The sequence below is a fragment of the Amphiura filiformis genome, chromosome 18 (assembly GCF_039555335.1).
Source record: "Amphiura filiformis chromosome 18, Afil_fr2py, whole genome shotgun sequence".
Taxonomy (NCBI): domain Eukaryota; kingdom Metazoa; phylum Echinodermata; class Ophiuroidea; order Amphilepidida; family Amphiuridae; genus Amphiura; species Amphiura filiformis.
In genome coordinates, this window is record NC_092645.1 from 32,801,390 (window position 1) to 32,821,376 (window position 19,987).

The 19,987-nt window shown below is 36.9% G+C and overlaps 1 protein-coding gene across 1 annotated transcript in view; it reads right to left on the reverse strand.

Annotated features, from left to right (window-relative positions):
• LOC140139603 (cAMP and cAMP-inhibited cGMP 3',5'-cyclic phosphodiesterase 10A-like) overlaps positions 1 to 16,392 on the reverse strand; it is a 148,933-nt gene extending 132,541 nt beyond the window's left edge. The window contains exon 1 of the mRNA XM_072161308.1: positions 15,989 to 16,392. The gene's annotated coding sequence lies outside the window, so the exon portion shown is untranslated. The remainder of the gene's footprint in view (positions 1 to 15,988) is intronic.
• Between the last annotated feature and the right edge of the window lie 3,595 nt (positions 16,393 to 19,987).

The window sequence follows — 19,987 nt, forward strand, 5'->3', positions numbered from 1 at the left end:
CATACATTATAGTGACCCAACAGCAAGATGTCCTGGCTTTGACCTACCCCCCATCCCCCGGTCCCCCCCCCCCCCCTTCAGAAAACATTCTGAGACCTAAATATCTCCCGGTTATTAGGGTTCACAGGCAACAAGAAGAACAACAACATCGTCAGTCAAGACATCTGTCATAATATTTGTGTTATAAGCCTGGTTTAAAGTTGGTCTGAACCCTGGAATTATGGAAACTTTTCGGGCCTCATAACTGCTAAATTGTTGGTCTATTTTTGTATATGGCAAAGACTTGATAAGCATGATAAGTTCATCTGTTCATGATCTGTGAGGTCAAATTTGGGCCAAATTGCTCATTTTTGGGCCAAAATCCAAAAAAAAACTGACTTTTTATTAATTTGTAAAAACTAGATAAAAATATCTATGAGCCGTCCTTTTATTTTTTTTTCTAATTTCGACCGGCTTTGAGAAATTTGCACCAAAAATGGTAAAAAAATGCTAAATTTTCAAAAAAATCTGATTTTTGGTGAAGTTGTTCAAAATTCAAAAAAATAAAAAAACAGCTCCTAGATATTTTTATCTAGTTTTCAAAAATTAATAAAAAAAAATTTTGGCCCAAGAATTTTTTGTTACGTTTTTAAACGAAAAAGAAGTGGGCCAAAACTGTTATTTTGGGGATCTGGGCCAAAAATGGCATTTTGGCCCAAATTTGACCTCACAGATGAATTGATCAAGTCTTTGCCATTCTAAATATGTATAATTTTGTATTCATTACAACAACAATTTAGCAGTTATGAGGCCCGAAAGTTTCCATAATTCAAGGGTTCCGATCAACCTTACATGTAAGTAGACACTGCAATAAGGCAGAATTCGTTGCTAGGCATTATTTTCAATCTCCTTCCAGAGTTGCACATCTTTGGTTTTATGCCTTTGGCGACTCTCTTAACACAAGTGTCAATTTTGCTAGGTGGTGTAAATTTTCTCCAAGTGTTTACCTTGTTACAACAGAGAAACTCTCAACCATGTTCTCAACAACTGCAAAGTTTTCCTGTACCAAGGTCATTATACTTCACTTCATATTTTGTATCCGTTGCATGCACGAGCTGGCCTCAAAGGTCTGATTTCTCGAAGCTTGGCTAGTGGTAAGGCTTCCTAAGCCTGCAGGCTAGCCCTACCAATGTGGGTCCATTTTATTGATTTATCTATCTAGGTGATGTACGATGTGAAATTGTAAGCATTGGTATATTTGGGCCTGATGGCTTAAAAAGCCTGACCACTAGCCATGCTTCAAGGAACCGGCCCCTAGAGACTGATGCAGCCATCTACCATGATATTTGTGCCATTACAATTTCTCCTGAATGATCCCCAACCAATTTCAAACCTCACCTGATAATTCTCCACAAGAATATCAGTATCTTTAAGCAATTTAAGAGGTAGCTTTCATAATAACAATTTTGATGATTTAACAAAGATATAAAGAAATCAGATGGTGAAAACATGATTTTGTTGGATCGTTAAAAGCTCTTATGGCTTTAAAACCAACAGTAAATATGCAGGAAATTACTTTATAGCTTTTTTCCACTTCAGTTCCCAATGCAATATATATTTAATGTAATATAGTGAGTGAAATACTGCGCGAATCACTTGCGCTATCTACCGAAGATAGCAGAAATACTTAAGCTCAAATTGTCATACTACAAGCCAGAATTCCCCCAAGACGTAAATCGTAAAAACAACATTAATTCCAGACATAGTAACAATGACATTTATTTCATAAGCTTGTTACACCTGAGTTCATTCTATGAGCTTACAAGCATTCAAACCAGGCTAATTCCTCATAATAGGCTTCCTATACATGTTATGTGTAGGGCTTTTATTTGATCCTGAAATGTATAGTACGGTATATGTAACTATAGAATATGCCCTGAGTAGTACACAATTTATTTTTAATGAGTCCATTCTTTCAAAGTCGTTATATAATTTTAATGAAAAATACATGTACTACTATAATGAATATTTAGCGTTCTGTGCATATGTACAAAAATTACATAGAAATCCTAATATAAGAACAGGATTGAAAAAAATTTGCAAATATGCCAAACAAAAAGTTGCAAAAATCAAATAAATTTTAGAGTCAATTATTGTCTAAATTTGTATGATTTTCTCTGAATTTTATCCAAATACAATATCAAAAAAGTTGTTTTTGAAGCAAATTCACAGAAAAAAAAGTTCTTTTCTGTACAAACTCCTAAGTCAACCAAAATCACAAAATTTGCAAGCCATTTGCAAATCATGGGCACAGTTCAAAGTTGTCTTATCGGGCTACCAAATAGCGAGTTTGGCAACACTGAAATTGAATGGCAGTATAGATCTTGGACCTCTTGGGAGATCATAAGTAAATTCTAGCAATGAATCCACAATACACAGTAAACATAGATATATATGAATACACTAAGAAAAATCAATTGATGATGCTCCTAGCACCAAGGGGGTTAAAATGCTAATGTGTAATGCAAACACTTGACAAGCCTTGTCATAATACCAGATGCTATTTGTTTACTATCCTGTTATCTTGGCAACCAACTCTTCAAACACGTGGTAGAGCAGCACTTGTGACTGTCAAACAGAGAAAAAATAATGCAGCTTTAGTTTACATACAATTGTCAGCCTCGGGGAAACTAATTAAGCGAGTGTTTTGTGTAAACTGTACGATGCTATTTAAAAGTGTAAATTTTTCCAATTTGTGGAAAATGATGTAGAAATAAAGGTCTTCATCCTCATTCTCATTATTATCATCATCATTGTTGCCATCGTAATAATCATCATAGTTCCTTGATGACATCATCATCATTTTATAATTTTATAATTATTTTATAATTTGCAAACATTTTACAAAAGAGTTAGAGTAAGAAAAAAAAGTAAAATATAGTGGTCAGAACACCTAGTCAAAATTGTTGGTCAGATAAAAGCTGATAAAAAGGTGGTTAGGTTTTGGAAAATCCCCATTAAATCACATTTGTTGCATGTAAAGTTCTACACCCATCACATGTATGAGTTTCGCTTCATACATTTGATGTTTTGGAGTTCTCAAAATGTATATCTGGCGTAATTATTACATTTTTAAATGTTGACACCCCGGTTGATACCTTGATTCATTTTCAGGAAAGATGATGAGAAGATGATCAGGATAAGAACATTTATAGGCCCTATAACAACAAGGTCATACCTGTACCATGCTGTATGATGACGTTTAATACTTTTTATGAGACATGGAACTTTGTTTGCACACCAAACAAAGGCATTTACATTATTAAAACCCTGTTATGATATTCAGAATGAAAGATATTGATTAATTTTTCTAATAGCTGGACATTTAAGATGAATGCAAAGAAAGGGTCTGTAGCTGATGGCCACTTGTAACTTGTCTAGTTAAAGTTTGAATAGTAAGGAATGCATACACAAACTGTAACTAATTACATATAGGGTCCCAAAAAGTTGATTCTGACAGGGACTGTCTTTTGGAATTTGCAGAGAGCTGCTTAGAGCATTTACAATAGAATGTAAGGAGAGAATGGTCAACCAAGGAGAGCTAAAAATCACTCTTTATAAGGAGAGCAGTATAGAGCGATTGCTCTCGTTCTCCTCAAAAGGCAGTCCCTGTTCTGAGTTTCCTGTCACACTGACTTTCAGAAAACAAACATGGTAACTTTTCATTATTCGAAAAAAAAAAAGAATAAACACGCAATATTCAAAATTCCTGCGCAAAAAAAGTTGTCTAAGTGTAATGACGTAATGATTATTTGTGCTCAATTGTCGCCAGCCTTCATGTATTGTCTCGAAAACATTTGGCAAAAATGCTATGTGCTATGCTTTTTGTAGTAAAAAAAGCTATGTGAAACACCTTTTTTTTCACTTTGTATCAATTTTTCCTTTTTTTTCTGACAACCAAAAAAAAGCCCCTTAAAAGTAGCTGGTTGCTGGTTACTATTCAGCAAAACTTATTTCCCATAGTAGCGGTTTGAGAGATAAATCTTTCTTGGCCTTACTCACATTTGGAAGTTATGCATACAAAGCAGTCAAAACTGCAGAGAATTCAAATTGGCAGAGTTTAATCATGATTTAATGAAAGTCAGGCTTTGAATCTGTAAATACTAGGCATGCAATAAACTGCACTCAATGTTAAGTTGAGCTGTCAGGTGTGCTATAAACTGCACCAAGTGAAGAAGTTAAAGGAGTAAGATATCCACGAAAAAAGATTATTCCCAAAATTTCAGTTGATTCCGATGTTGTGTTTGCGAAGTTATGCATGATTTATGTGTATTAGGGCTCATATTGAAATACCCTACCACGTTTTCACACAGAAAGAAGGCAGGATTCCCTCGCTAAGCGCCGCACCTCAGGAAAGCTCGGTCATAAACGGATGGATTATATGCATCAGTGATACACCCTGCCCAGGATTTTAACAAAAGAAGGCTAGCACAGGGAAGCTGCAGGATGGTGCACACCTTCCTGTGTAAGGGAATTTCAATATGAGCCCTTACACTGCTCCATAGACAATGCGTTGTAATTTCGTTCTGGTATACCAGAACGAAATTAAATTTCACAATATCTTTGTAAGGGGTACTACACCTGCCCATTGTGTGCCTATTTTTGCATTTTTCTCAAAAATTATAGAGCATTGGTGACAAGTAAGATATGTATATTATAGGGGCAATGACTACAACTACTGCACTGGAAATTTTATTTCAGCAGAGGCAACAGTTGTGGAGTTACTGTCAAAATGAGGATAACCAATATTTGATCAATAAATCAATAACTACTTGCCTTGAGTTGCTGAATTTTCAGTGCAGTAGTTGTAGTCCTTGCCCCTATAATATACATATCTTACTTGTCCCCAATGTGCTATAATTTTTGAGAAAAATGCAAAAATAGGCACAAAATTGGGCAGGGGTGTAGTACCCCCTTAAAGAATTTATCTGCAAGAAATATTTTGTACATATATACATTATTTAGCCAGAGGTTTTTTGTGAAAAGTGGGGGGGATGATGCTGTGGATCACGAAATGCCTTTTTAAGAGGCAGATTTCATACAGTGAGTTATAAATAACACTCGGATGGGACCTCCGTGAGCATTGCACTCGCCCACCTAAAAGCTCAAAGCCTAGGTGGAAAGTACATCTTTATGAAGAAAAAATTTAACCATGCTAATTAAAGCAATTTGTAGAACAATTAGGCATGTATATCTAAACAAATTAAAATCTCAGAAAATCAATTTTAAGCACAAATCTCTACAGAAGACGCTTGATACTAAATCTATACAATATAGATTTCAAGTTCATCAGCAAGGCACCTATCCGATATAATTTATAAACCAATCCTGCCCATTCATTTTAAAAATAAATCTCTAAGTCTAAGTGGCATAAAACACATGCATCGACCAGTATTATTAAATCAAATTGTCACATCCTATTTTCGCCTTTAGTACCTTATGTTTATTGCCATACCGGGCATACAGTGTACTTACTGTGTTTGGTCCGATAACATAGTCTACCTCCGCAGTACTTCAATAGCATTAACACTGTTTAATTCACCATATATTCCACCAATGCAAGACAATATTACATCAAGTGTGCTTTTGTGGACACAAATCGACGGGGAACTGAGAAATAGAATGGTTGATTCCCTCTACTAGTTGTCATGGCAACATATTGGCACAATTTTCCTACGGCCTTGGTTGGTTTGAACGCTCACTCAACTATTATTAATGTCTTGTACGTATGTTGTCACTTGTCAGACTATCTGTGCTGCATCTATGTATCATATAACTTGATTTCTCTCTGTATTTTTCACTATTCCTCCAAATCACTCTGCCCTGATTCTCCCACCCCCTCCCCCTTCTCTCTCTCTCTCCTATTTTTCTATCTGTATCACTTCCCATCTACTCTCCGTTTCTCTCATCCTAACCCAAAACTATAACCCTAAATCACAGGATGTGATATGCAGTGTGGTCGTTCCCCAAAATGTATTTTGTATTCACAATTTTCAATTTTACACTATTTGGAGAGTCAGGAGGTTGAAATTTTCTTGGGGGGGGGGGTATTAGATTTAATTTAGAGGGAGGGTTAAAATTTTCTTTTTGGGGGTTGAGTTAGCAAGCCAACTCATTTAGGGGTTCAAACCCACCCTGCAAAAGACCACACTGTATGTATTCTATAGTTATGCCCTTATTTGTTAAATCCCTCCTCCCCTATCTCTCTTTCTCACATGAATCTGAACTTAATCTCTCTCCTTTCCTCGGTCTCATCCAGGGGGGGGGGGGCCAAGATTGACTGAATTTTGACGTCGTCATTGGTTTTACAGGTAAACACGAAAATGTCTCAAATAATTCCAAAAGTGTATGCATGTTATCAAGCACTATTTTATCAGTCTAAATTCGTTTAGGTTCGACAGTGAACCTCTTTGTAAGTACTGTTTAAAAAAAAATTTTGTATGAATAACGCACGATATGTTATGATATACAGAAAATTTCCTCCCACGTGTATCAATGTCTTCATGGTGTAGTGGTTAATTTGTTCGCCTGCTACGCCAAGGGTCCCGAGATCGATTCCCACTCCCGGCTAAAATAATTTTTTTTTTCTTCACATTCATTTTGAATCCAAAATTATTTATTTTCATGTGAAAATGTATACATTGCACTGGGAAATATATTTTGTGCATTTTTTTTTTTTTTTTTTTTTAAAAACGCACCTCGGCCCGGGGCTTCCAACGTCAAGGCAGTGTTGCCGTTATATTGTCTGTTTTGTTTATGCTATATCGGCTGTTGCCGCATTAAATGACTGTCGCCCACCATCGTCTGGTCTCATCTGAACACCAATCTGTCTCTCCCACTCTTACTGTCACATCTAAACTCAATCTCTTTCATTTCCTCTTGGGAAAATTGCCAATCTCTCTTCTCTCTCTTGAATATATTTCAATCTCTCCTTTCCTCTCCACTTTTTCACATGATCTCATTTGAACTCAAAATCTCTCTCCATTCCTCCCACCCTCATCTAAACTGCCAAACTCTCTGTGCATCAACTCACAATTTCCCTCTCTCATCTACGTGAAAATTTTAAAGAAGAGAGTTCGCATGCAGTTATTGCCCTGCATTGATCTGCTTGAAAATGATACAGATTTGTGTTTACTGAATGAGCAAAACCTTCCTGCTAAATTAGCCTCTCTAAATTTCCTTTTTTTACTCTCTCCCCACCATCTTTCTCTCATTTGAATTGCCTAGCACATGCTCAGTGTCAAGTTGACAGGCCCTCTCTGTAGCTCGATGGCTGCTTTGCGGTCTCCAAATCACTCGTTCCCTCTCTCACCACTCTCTCCTTTCCTATCATGGCCAAATATCTGGAAATCCAGAAATTTCTGAAAAACTTGCATCCCTGCAATTTCAATCTCCCCTCTAATCTCCTCTCTCTCTCTCTCTCTCTCTCAACCTCCCCTTTCATGAACTCATGAAAGGTCAGTACCTCAGCTCACTCTTTCTCTCTCTCTCTCTCTCTCTTGAAGATCTCTCTTTACAAATGTACATGTATATGGACTAATTTATTTGTGACTAATTTTGAGTACTATGGGTGCAAAAAAATACAAGGGGGTATCAAAAAGTTTATGAAATCATCCAGAAGTGAAGGCGCTATATCGATGAAATTTTGTCAAGTATAATTACTGGTCCTTATGTGCATTATGGTACAAAAATGGTCTCATAAGTTTGTTTACTTTCTTTACATGTGGCACTAGATGCCAGTAACCTGCGGCCTCGGTTACCGCGCATAACCTGCAAGATGGGGAAAATTGAGAAATGCAGCGTGATTAAGATCCCGCTATAGATATAAGCAAAAAACAAAAACTTGGCTTAGTTTCAGCCAAAACAGTCAAGATTGTTTACACAGCGATCCTGTGTGAATAATTAACATAATTTCTTTGGGGTTTGCGGCTGAATATGCCACAATAACTTAATAAGAGAAATCAGCTTGAATGTGTTGACCTGAAAATGGGTATGGTACAAACTATATTTTGCTGCATTTTCTGATCAGGACTGGTTACCCATTAAAAAATTTAGTGAAAATTAACTGATAGACGAAAAAAGTCTTCATGTAAGGACAGGTATCAGTAGATGTTTTTTGTTTCAGGTGATTTTCCAACCAAAACACCAAGACCCTTGATTTTGAATGTTTGCAGCTCAAAAAAAAAAACTTTTACCTGTTCCCATGCAGTGTTGAAATATGCCTCAAAAGTTACAGGCCAGCCGGGCTTGACTTTAAACAGATACCGGCCAGCCGGGGCGGCAACTAGATGCCAGTCAGAAAAGTTACCGGCCAGGCCAAAAAGTAGCCAGTACACCATCTGGATAAATCAACTTTTGAATAGCACCCTAAACAAGGATTTAACCCTTGGCTAAAACGATACCCTAAACAGGTAACACGCTCCTGTTTTCACACCCTAGGGATTTTATTCCTTGCGTCAATTTTCATACACTAAATTCCATTTCCGCGTATTAGCAATTGCAATTTTGATACCCTGTTGTCCAATTTTTCATGTTTGTGACACCCTAAACACGATATGTGCGTGTCGTGCCTACCCACAAAACAAGGCGGTTCTCGAACCACGAGTCTCGCCTGCTTTCGCTTTCACCTGCTTTTGTGATTACTTTTGGCAGAGGTAAATGAATTTGGCGGTTATCGGCTGGGCACGATTATCTGGCTGATGGTGACTGTACCCACCAAGTTTCATGCCCATGCAACAGTTTTTAATAATTTGACCTCAGATGACCCCTGGTGACCCTGAAATTACCTTCCAAAAATTTGGCTCTAAATGTTGACTGTACCCACCAAATTTCATGCCTATCTGAAATTTTTACTAATTTGACCTCAGATGACCCCTGGTGGCCTCGAAATGACCTTCCAAAAATTTGGCTTTAAAATGTTGACTGTACCCACCAAGTTTCATGCACGTACAACAGTTGTTACTAATTTGACCTTAGATGACCCCTGGTGACCTCGAAATGACCTTCCAAAAATTTAGCTTTAAATGTTGACTGTACCACCAAGTTTCATGCCCGTACAACAGTTTGTACTAAATTTGACCTCAGATGACCCCTGGTGACCTTGAAATGACCTTCCAAAAATTTCGCTTTAAATGTTGACTGTACCCACCAAGTTTCATGCCCGTACAACAGTTTTTACTAAATTTGACCTCAGATGACCCCTGGTGACCTTGAAATGACCTTCCAAAAATTTGGCTTTAAATGTTGACTGTACCCACCAAGTTTCATGCCCGTACACAACAGTTTTTACTAATTTGACCTCAGATGACCCCTGGTGACCTCGAAATGACCTTCCAAAAATTTGGCTTTAAATAATGACTGTACCCACCAAGTTTCATGCCCATACAACAGTTTTTACTAATTTGACCTCAGATGACCCTGGTGACCTTGAAATGACCTTCCAAAATTTGGCATCAAATGTTGACTGTACCCACCATGTTTCATGCCCGTACAAGTTTTTACTAATTTGACCTCAGATGACCCCTGGTGACCTCGAAATGACCTTCCAAAAATGTGGCTTTAAATGTTGACTGTACCCACCAAGTTTCATGCCCATACAACAGTTTTTACTAATTTGACCTCAGATGAACCTTGGTGACCTTGAAATGACCTTCCAAAAATTTGGCTTTAAATGTTGACTGTACCAACCAAGTTTCATGCCCATACGACAGTTTTTACTCATTTGACCTCAGATGACCCCTACATGACCTCGGTGACCTTGACCCACTAACCAATACAAACCGGTTCTGTCTCGGGTCAAGATGCACCCACCCACCAAGTTTGAGGAATGTGCGACTCCTAGTCTCCGAGAAAATAGGCGGAAGGCAAACTTTAACCAAAACACACCCCCACATACATACATACGGAAAAGTGATTATATAGTCTCCTGCCTTATCAGGCGACAAAAACTACCCTTTTTCCGTGTTTCTTATTATCGCGGATGGTTTACAGGTCACAATGGGAGTGAACCCCCCGGGCTGCAGACTTGGGACAAATTTATCTTACAAGCTGAGAAAGAAACAAATCTATCACTGGTGTATGCTATTTGGAATTTACGAGAGCAAAAGGTGACATACTTGATTATGAGCAGTTACAAAATCTGAATAATTTTCTCTCAACTTCTGCAGCAAATGTTTCACTCCTGCCTAAGCCAGAAATCAGACTAATTTTTACCAATTAATGCTCTACGACATCATGCTAGCCATATTTTTGAGATATTTTCTCAAAATATCAAGCTCTCCAAGATTAAGATCCACTGAACTAATACTAGGCTTGTTTGTACTTATTTTAATGCATTTTTCATGTTGATACCAAATATGGTCATGAAAATTAACAATTCTGAAATTTTTTATTTTTTTATTTGAAACTTGTCGTCTGCAGTCGACACCCGCGTGGAGAGGGTTGAACAAAGTGTGACTACAATCTACATACCTGTGAAATCCACCTGTTTCTTAGAAACGCCAATCAAACTGAATTAGCCTGCTCAGTGAGCCTTAATAGCCATTGACATATTATTGGCTTTGAGGGGGTACTCAAAATTAAAGTCAAGTCAAGAGTAATGTAAAAAAAGTGAAGGATTCCCTTGAAACATTAATTAAAAAAACAAAATTATCCCACAAGGCGCAAGGTGGTAAGTGTAAAATGGTTTCAAGAAATTCAATATAAAAATTACAAATTGGGTGAATAAGCTCTACCAACTAGAGAAAATAAGGGAATCCCCGTTGTTTTGAAAGTGTTAGATTTTCACTTCAGACTAGACTGCTTTGCATTCCTTTTTTAAACAATTCATACCATTCCATAAAACACAACACATCCACATCCCCAGTGACTGCCCTGCCCAGAGAAAAAAACATTTTTCTCATGGATAGATAGCTGTTGGATCAAAACAGGATTGGTGGATTTTCCATGGTGGGATTAGAGGGATGATAAATTTAAATGGTCTACTACAGTAGATTAACTTCAGACCTGCTTCCTCAAATATGTACCCTTCATACTACCAATATGAATGGCTGCAGACTAGGGGTGTAAATTAACAGTTATTTGTCTATCCGTTTGTCAGACCACAATCCAGTCGGTTAACCGTGTAAAAGTATGTAAAAAGAAAAAACCTGCAGACTTGGACAAATTTATCTTTCAAGCTGAGAAAGAAACAAATGTATCACTGGTGCATGTTTATAATTATAAACTCCTCAACAAAAGTTTCAAAAGTTTTTTCAAGCATCTATATTATTTGTGACATGTTCATATCATCTTGCATCTCAATGAACAGGTAATGTTAAAGCCACGATTTCTCCGTGTTACAAAATGTAAAATCTGTGTTACAAATTGGACGATTCCGTGATTTTCTGTTTTCCAATATAAAGCGCTGAAAAGTGAAAACAAACATGTTTTAAAGGTGTATGCCTATTTTGTGTTCCGTTTACTGTAGTATCCCCTCAACATTGCCATCGTACATGTAGGTCTAGAATTAATGCTAGAATGGAATGTTTAATGGTTGATTTATACGGTACTGCTATAATCACTTTTCTTTGTTTTTCTTTGCAAATCAACGCAAAAGTTAGACATTTTACACCTTTTTTTTCACTATTTTGTGGCATTTTCAAATTTCTGTGAGCAAACCCCGAATTCTGTGAATTTCTCTGTTTTTCCGTATCACAGAGAAATCGTGGCTTTAGGTAATGTATTCCCCTTAATAGCCATTGGCTTTGAGGGGGTACTCAAAATTGTAAAGTAAAGTCAGGGTAATGTAAAAAAGTATTTAAGGATTTGGATTCCCCTGAAACATTAATTTATCTCACAAGGGGGTAATATTTTCACAGTCACAAAATATGCGTAAAACGGTTTTCAGGAAATTCAATCTAGCAATTGGGTGAATCAGCTCTACCAATTTAGAGAATTACATGTATATATATTGGCTTTGAGGGGGTACTGTAGTAGATCAAGTACTAGGCAGTCTCATCAAGTCACTTTACATAAGCCAAGTCAGAGCACAGATTAGGGGCCACCCCCCAAAAAAAAAAAAAGAGGAAAGGAGAGAAGAGAAGAGAAAGGGAAAAAAGAAGAGAAAGGAGAAACGGGAGAAGGAAAAGGTTAAATTGCACGTATAGTAGGCCCATGACTAAATCGCAGTCGGGTCAATCTATAGGTCTGTGATTATTTTGCTTGAAGGCGGGTCCTCTGCCCAAAAGCAGACCGCCAATCACCACCCCTTCACCAAATCGCGTCACTATACACCTTACCAGTTCCAAGAAATTGCACTCTCAACCTCGGACGGACAGACAGACGGAATGACAGACTGACAACCAGGAAACATTTTATTATAATACCTTCGGTGGAGGCATAAAATGTTTTGTTTTAGGTTACTAACACCTATCAATTATCCTTTTTTATTTAATTCACAAGAAATATTTCCGCCAGTACATTTACAAGCTGTGTGCCCCCCAGCTTTCAGAAGCCTTCTTTGACTCTTAAAGAAGGTACAAACGATCTTTACTCAGATGCTGCAGGGTTGTATGTACTTCTAAATTGGTGAGAATTTTTTAAAAGTCTAAACAATAACCATAAATACCAGTACATGTAATATCAATGTTAAATGTAAACATTATGTTATACAGAAATCAGTCAATAGAACTGGACTGTGGACTGATAGATAAATCAAGATAAAAATAATAAAGGCCTATAAAATAGTACTCTGCAACATTGATGTGTGATCAAAGATAGTATCTTTGGTGTGATTTAAGGCATATTTTGAGGTAAATCCAGGCTCTAAAAATAATAATATTCAAAAAATTGTGATGCTGCAGCACATCTAAATGAGGGTCGTTGCAGGTGTATTCAACTTTGAGTCTGCTTTGAAAGCATTTTGCAAGGTTTAAAATGACAACTCATTTGATTTGGTATTCAAAACAGATTAAAAGCATCCCAAATTATTATCATTTTTTATATTTTTTTGTGTTTATTACATCTTAATCTTGAAAAGGACTTTGCTGTTTGCCGCAAGGTCCCCCTCTTGATATGCTGCACCACAAATTGAATGTATAGTTCTCCACTATTTTACAAAAATGAGTTTTATTGTATAAAAGACCTGTTCTGTTGCCATTGAAACATATCATTTCACATACAGTAATATAATTCATGTACCAGGATTCAAACCTTAGACCCTCGCGTGAAAAGAATGTATGTAGGCCTACTGTACAGCGTCTGTGCATCACCATTGGATGTTGTTGGCTTGTACTTGTAGCATTGAATTGGTTAAAGGAAAATGTTTCTGTGGCAATGTCAGTGATCAATGTCGAGAACGCACGGAAACATTTTTGGAATTTTAAAGCTTATCAAAATCATGTTGAAAATGAGCTAAGTTCTCATAGTTGAGTGATACATGTATAAAATTAGTGTTTAATGTTGACTATTGATTTTAAAAAGAAATATTGTGGTGTTGTAGATTTTAAAATAATAGAGTCAAAATTGTGTGTAGCAATTTTGCGATGCATTGAAAAAAATGCATTGCAGTTGCCCGTGAATGCCGTGCAAATTGCAATGCGATAGGCCTACCGGCTAATGCGGACCCTATGCAAAGTTATTTACGCTCAGTCACGCAGTAAACTAAATAGATTTCCTAACTTTCAATAACAATTTAACGATACATCACTATGGAAAACACGGAAACACTAACCTTATACCAACCTTACGCCACCTCAGTCGCCATATAATCCCTATGGCGTTACTTTTCGTTGCCCGTCTGCTTCATTGCATAGTGGCATGTACGCCAATATAAAATGTAGCGATATGATACGCCACTTTGTCAAAGTCTTTGACATACAATTATTTTCATTTTGCCAATATTTCTTACTTTGTTTACAATAAAATGTATGAAAAGTAGCGCACATGTATAGCCTATGTACGCCACTGTGGAAAACACAAAAATTTTATTTTGTAACGATACGCCAAAATTTAATACTAAAAATTAATAGCCAATTTTGACTCCTGAGAGCCTGAGTCTGAGACTCATTACAAACATAGTCATACGGTACATGTGCCAATTTTCAACAAAAAATGACCAAAAATCACTATAAGCCAGTAGCCTCTATGATGTAGCCGAAGAAATGGAATGTACATATAACAGTATACACCTAAAGTGTGCTGAGGCTTGTGGATCAACGTCTAGGCCAGGCCTTCTCAACTAGTTTATTTGAAGTGCCAACTGGAAAATTTGAGTGATCATGAAGTGCCAATATGTCAAGGGAGGACTTTGCGAGGTATCGTGTGCATAGTGGAGCTTTATCAGCTTTTATCCTGGATTTTGAGTTTTTTTAAAGGCCCAGATTGGGTATTTTCACCCCTATTTTGTTTAAGATTTATGTGAAAAAAATTATTCAAATTACCGTGCGCCATTTCGACTGACCCCAAGCGCCACAAGTGGCGCGCGCGCCGCCAGTTGAGAAGGCCTGGTCTAGGCGTTGTGCCTGTGCGTAGCGCACTATAAATCACTGCGCTTTTATTTATTTATTATTGTCCTGTTATTACAGTATATGTGACATGATCAAGGGGAATGAGTCGGATGTCGCTAATATCGATTTTGAGATAGCAAAGAAAGTGTTTTGGGGTTTTCAGTTTCTGAAAGCTCTAAATTTGTCCTTTTTAGAAACATGTGTAAAACTCATTTTTGACCAGGGTCGACATGTGACTCATTCCCCTGATCATGTGTATAGGTGACCCCGGAGTGACGTCACAAGCCGTTGACCTCCGTTGACAACAAATCTGATTCAGAAGTCAAATTTGTAGTTTTCTGTGGTTTGTCCCTTTTCAAATCGGCCAAAATACTACTATTTCTATAACTTCTCGACATGGGGCCTCCAGCCAACAACAAAATAAAGACTCTCCTCTACATGTTCATGCGTTCAGCTTCACATAAAATGCAATTTTAAGCCAAGTATTTAACCCTTATTTTACCGAAATCGGCCCGAAATCGGCCCGAAATATGCTTGATTCGAGGTCAAAACAAAATGTCAACAAACTGAATCAGCCTCTGTTACAAGTCTTCAACTAGTCGCACTGCTCCACGGTCTATTGTGGGTTGAAAAGCGTAAGTGTAGGCACTGTAGCGTCATGTAAAATAAGTTCCCGGAAGGCCGGGGTGACCTATATAAAAATGGCAGATCCCCCGGGGAAGATCTGTTACAAAATCTATATCTATTTGAATGATTTGTACACATGTTGGAGTTCATCTTTCCAAGATGTTTAGTGCAAGTGCAAGTGGGTGGCTCTCATCTCATGCTCTATTCATCTGTGCGCCCGACAGGATCAGGAAGAAGATTCAAGATATACAAGTCAGGGCCGTAGCAAGGTTGAAAAATGTGGGGCAGCCAAATTACACATACATGCCCAAATTGAAATAATGATATAAAAAACAAAACAAATTTCTCAAAAAGTGGGGAGGCCATGGCATCCCCGGCCGCCCCGCTTGCTACGGCCCTGATACAAGTATCACCTTGTTTGGCTTCATTTCACACGTTTGAAATTGTAATTTATTGTAATTTAATTTGCAAAAATATGATTGACAATCATGTCAATGTCACAATGACAATATCAATGATGCATGGACATGATGGATGGAGTTGGATGATGCATGTTTTTACTTAAAAATAAGACGCTAAACAATGTCTACATCATCAATACAAAGATTTATTACATCAAGCTCATCTCAAATCCCATGTTAAGAAACACCTGCTACTGTGTTATACCGGTGTTTTATCTCAGCAAGTCCATCAATCATTGAATGGTACGGTAAACAGAGTCTGCAATGGCACTACATGTATGACTGCCGTGCAATTTTAGAAAAATTAAAATACTACGAGACATAAACACACGAAGAAAAACGTATTAAACAACATGACATACGTTCAATACTTACAAAATATTTCACATGCAAGAGCACAATGATATTCCTAGTTTTATAGATGTTTTCATCTCCCAAACGTTGCTTTAAATCGTTCAAAATCACTTCATTCGTGAATGCCCATAAATCGAAATCGGTGGTCAATATAAACAAATTGATGTGAATTCGCAATGTTGCGAGGATTCAATCAATTAACTACGCTTCAGAGTGCACGTCGTGTTGAAAATATTGGGAACCAGCTGAATGAAAAATGACAGATTGGGAAGCAAGATCGATTGAGGGAGGTATTTGCACAGATTTACAGAACACAGAATAGCAGGTGGTAGAAGAGTCGAAAAGTACATGCACCAGACTTATCTCTATTAAAATAGCTTAAAATTTCCACAGTCCTGCGGTAGTATTTTCTTTCTCTCTTTCTCTCTCTGGTCCCGGACCTGCAAACAAGGCACATTTTACCCTCTTTTTCCATACTTTTGAGGCATTTTTTTATTAGAAAAAATAAAAAACGCCCGCGGCTGCAGGAAGAAAAAACTGAATGAGAACAAAATGAGGCAAAAATTCAATGAAAAATTTCTAATCATAGTAAACATGTGAAAAAGAAAACTTAGGATGTCAGGCAAAAGTCACAGTGACTATAAGACCAAGCCCCCCACCCCCACTTTTTTTTTGTGCCTAGGACTACTTGTTCAATGTTAAATAAAATGTTAACTTAGGCCTAGGTATCTCAAAATACTAAGGCGAGTAAAAATAGTATTTATTTTAGAAAAACGTTGAAACCTATGGGGTAGTAAATAGGAAAATCAAGCTTTCATAGAAATCTTATTTGGTTTTTGTATGCTTCATTGAACAAAATGATTAAAAATCGACTGGGGAGATCTCTGCATTGAGTGCTTTCATCATCATTCTCTTAGAAATACACCCGGGAAATACATTAATTAAAAGTCCTGTAACTTCTAAAATCATTCCTGCAAGTATTTTTGGAAAGGAAACAAGTCAAGTGGAATCGAAAATATAATTATTATAAACAATAATTAACATAGATTTGTTGTAAAAGTAACAATTTTGGAGAAAATCACACATTAAACCATGGAAGAAAGAGATGAGAAGGAACCACAACGACTTCGATCGGCCAAGTTTTAATCCGCTTATCTATTGACGCGGCCGTGTGTCCTGAACTCGCCACCCTTAGCGTTACATGACAAATATTATGAATTTTTACACCAACCGGGTTTCTAATTAGGGGCGGATTTAGGGGGCGCAGCCGGCGCGCGCCCCCTCTATTTTTTGATTAGCAAAGGGCACCGGTAACTTAAAAATACAAAAATTATAAGAAATTGAAAAAAATGGAACAAATTCGGCCATGAACAGCAAACAATGGGCCAAAACCGTTGAGTTTTCGAGGGGGTAACCCCCTTTAACACATTTTTTTCGTCGTCGACCAAAAGGCGCCCCCTTTATCAAAAATTCCTGGATCCGACCCATCATCATTATCTCCACAATCATCAACCCTAAACTAGCAAAAGTATACATTTTTGGAAAGCTGAAGGCATAAGCAATTCAAATATATACATTTCAACTCATTATACAGGGTGACCTGCAAGTTATACAGGGTGGAATAAAAAGATTTTGATAAAAATGGGCCACTCAATGCATTGCTTATTACCAACTTACAGTAATAAACTGGAAGTAAACAACATTCATTTGGTTAGAGGATATGGAGAGCCAACTGACTTTGGAAGAAACCAAAATCACAGCTGTTTGGTAATCTCGGAATATAGGGTGTCCCAAAGTATGTTAGATTTTTTTACAATTCAACATATTTTGAAACTAAACATTTTCCCCCTAACCCATACAGAAAAAAGATGTCCATATTTAGATTCCTCGTCAAATTTCCCAAAAGTAATTAACATTTTACAGTAACTTTTAGATTTTGAAGACATCTGCATTACTTACTACAGTGTTTGATATGACAACGGGTAGTTTTGTATGGAAAAGTTTGTATTTTCTAGACTAAACCAATCGTAAATGATTAAAAACAATTAGTAGAATTGTTTAGCTGTAAGACCATTAGTATTTTAGATGCTAAATAGAGTCCAAATCCAATTTACAGCCGGCCTTTACAGAAGCACTAAAAATACCAATCCCATAGAGTTTGTGTGTACCACATCCCCCACCACCACATCCCCCACCACCGCCACCCTGCCCATTCTGAATTCTATGAAGCACAGTGTCAGTATTAAAAAAGTTCAAGTATTTCTTTTTACAGGGTTGAAAGTGCATTTTATTTAGCAATAAAATAAAACCACAAGCATGACAATAACTTCTTGCTTGACAGAGATATCATCATTTGTTTTGAGTCGACTTTGGCAAAATGTAACGTCGCCACCTTTTTTTGGTGGCGAGCTCAAGACACACGACCACGCATGAAAAGAAAAGCTATCAATGGTACTTACTTTCATGTATGATCCATTTACCGCGATCGATGCTTGGCAAAATCATTACTGGAAAAAATTTATAACAAACCCATCCACGAACAAACAAACGCTACCCAGAAGTAAGATTATGGAATTTCACTGATGCTCTGAACATGTATAGTAGCTTTGTTTTGGGATCTACAGTCAAACTGTTTTCTTGATCGTGTTGTGTAGAAAATGTCCTATAAAACATCGAAAAGTTAATCAAAATCGGCCGTTTTTTTGCTGAGTTTCATCTTTAGCAAATAAGGTAAGATTTTGGTGACCTTTTCGATGAAAAATAGATGTAAAATGTTCTTAAATAATGCACAATGTTCCGGTTGAGTCCGGTACATAAAACCTGTTTAATTTAATAGTTTATATGTGTATAATCGTAACTAGCTAACTCGTTTCAGTGCCAAAGACTGCCAACTCTGAGAAAAAAGTCATCAAAGTTCGGAAAAATTGGGCAAAATGGAAGAAAAAGATGTAGGCCATCAATGACAGATGATCACGTCACCAAAGAAAATCCTATAGGGTGCTTGCACGGAAGGTCATTAGTTCAAATCATCCTTCACACACGCTCCAGAAGACATGCAAATACATGGAATACAATACCAATCACCTATTTAACGCGGGGTATTGATCAAAGTAAATCCTCATGAATAACAATGTCAATTAATTGTCGGTAAAGGGAGTGTACAAAGTGAATGCGTTCGTTGTGGTTCCTTCTTATCTCTTTCTTCCATGATTAAACCAAAACACATATACCCACACACACACACATTTTTGGCGGAATTTTTTTGGAACACACTTTAGAAAAGCAAAACGTGACTTGTGTGGGTTTTTTTTAATTGTTGAAGACCAAAAATATGAATTTGGTATATTAATGGGGTATGATTTCGCAGTGCAATTTAATAGCACACTTGACCGCCCCTCTTAACATTTCCAGAAGTGCGATTTCTAGCATACCTGTTATTTTCAAAACTCAAACGTTTCCTAGATATTTTTATCTATTTTTAAAAATTAATAAAAAAAAGGTTTTTTGGTATTTTCTCCAAAAATGAGCATTTTGGCCCAAAGTTAACCTCACAGATGAATTCATCAAGTCTTTGTCATTCTAAAAATCTATACTTTTATAAACTGTAGACCGTCAGTTTAGCAGTTATGAGGCCCCAAAGTTTCCATCGGATAGTGGACCTGAGAGCACATCAGATTATATCAAATTGCATTCTGAATCTGAGGAATGTCCTTCTGACATGTCTGATATCAAATTATCTTGTTTTGAATTTCACAATATATATGTTTATAATGGCAAATTATTAACAATTTTTGATATTCAACAGTCCTCGAAGTAAATTTTATAAAATAATCTAATGATAATTGATGTGCACTTAAGGGCTGGGGTATGAACGTTTGGAGAGTATTTATTGTGGGACATTAGAGCACATCAGAAATATCGAATTGCATTCTGAATACGAAGAATGTCATTCTGATATCAAATAATTTTGATTTTTTGAAATTCGCAATTTAATACACATTTTATGGCAAATCATTAAAA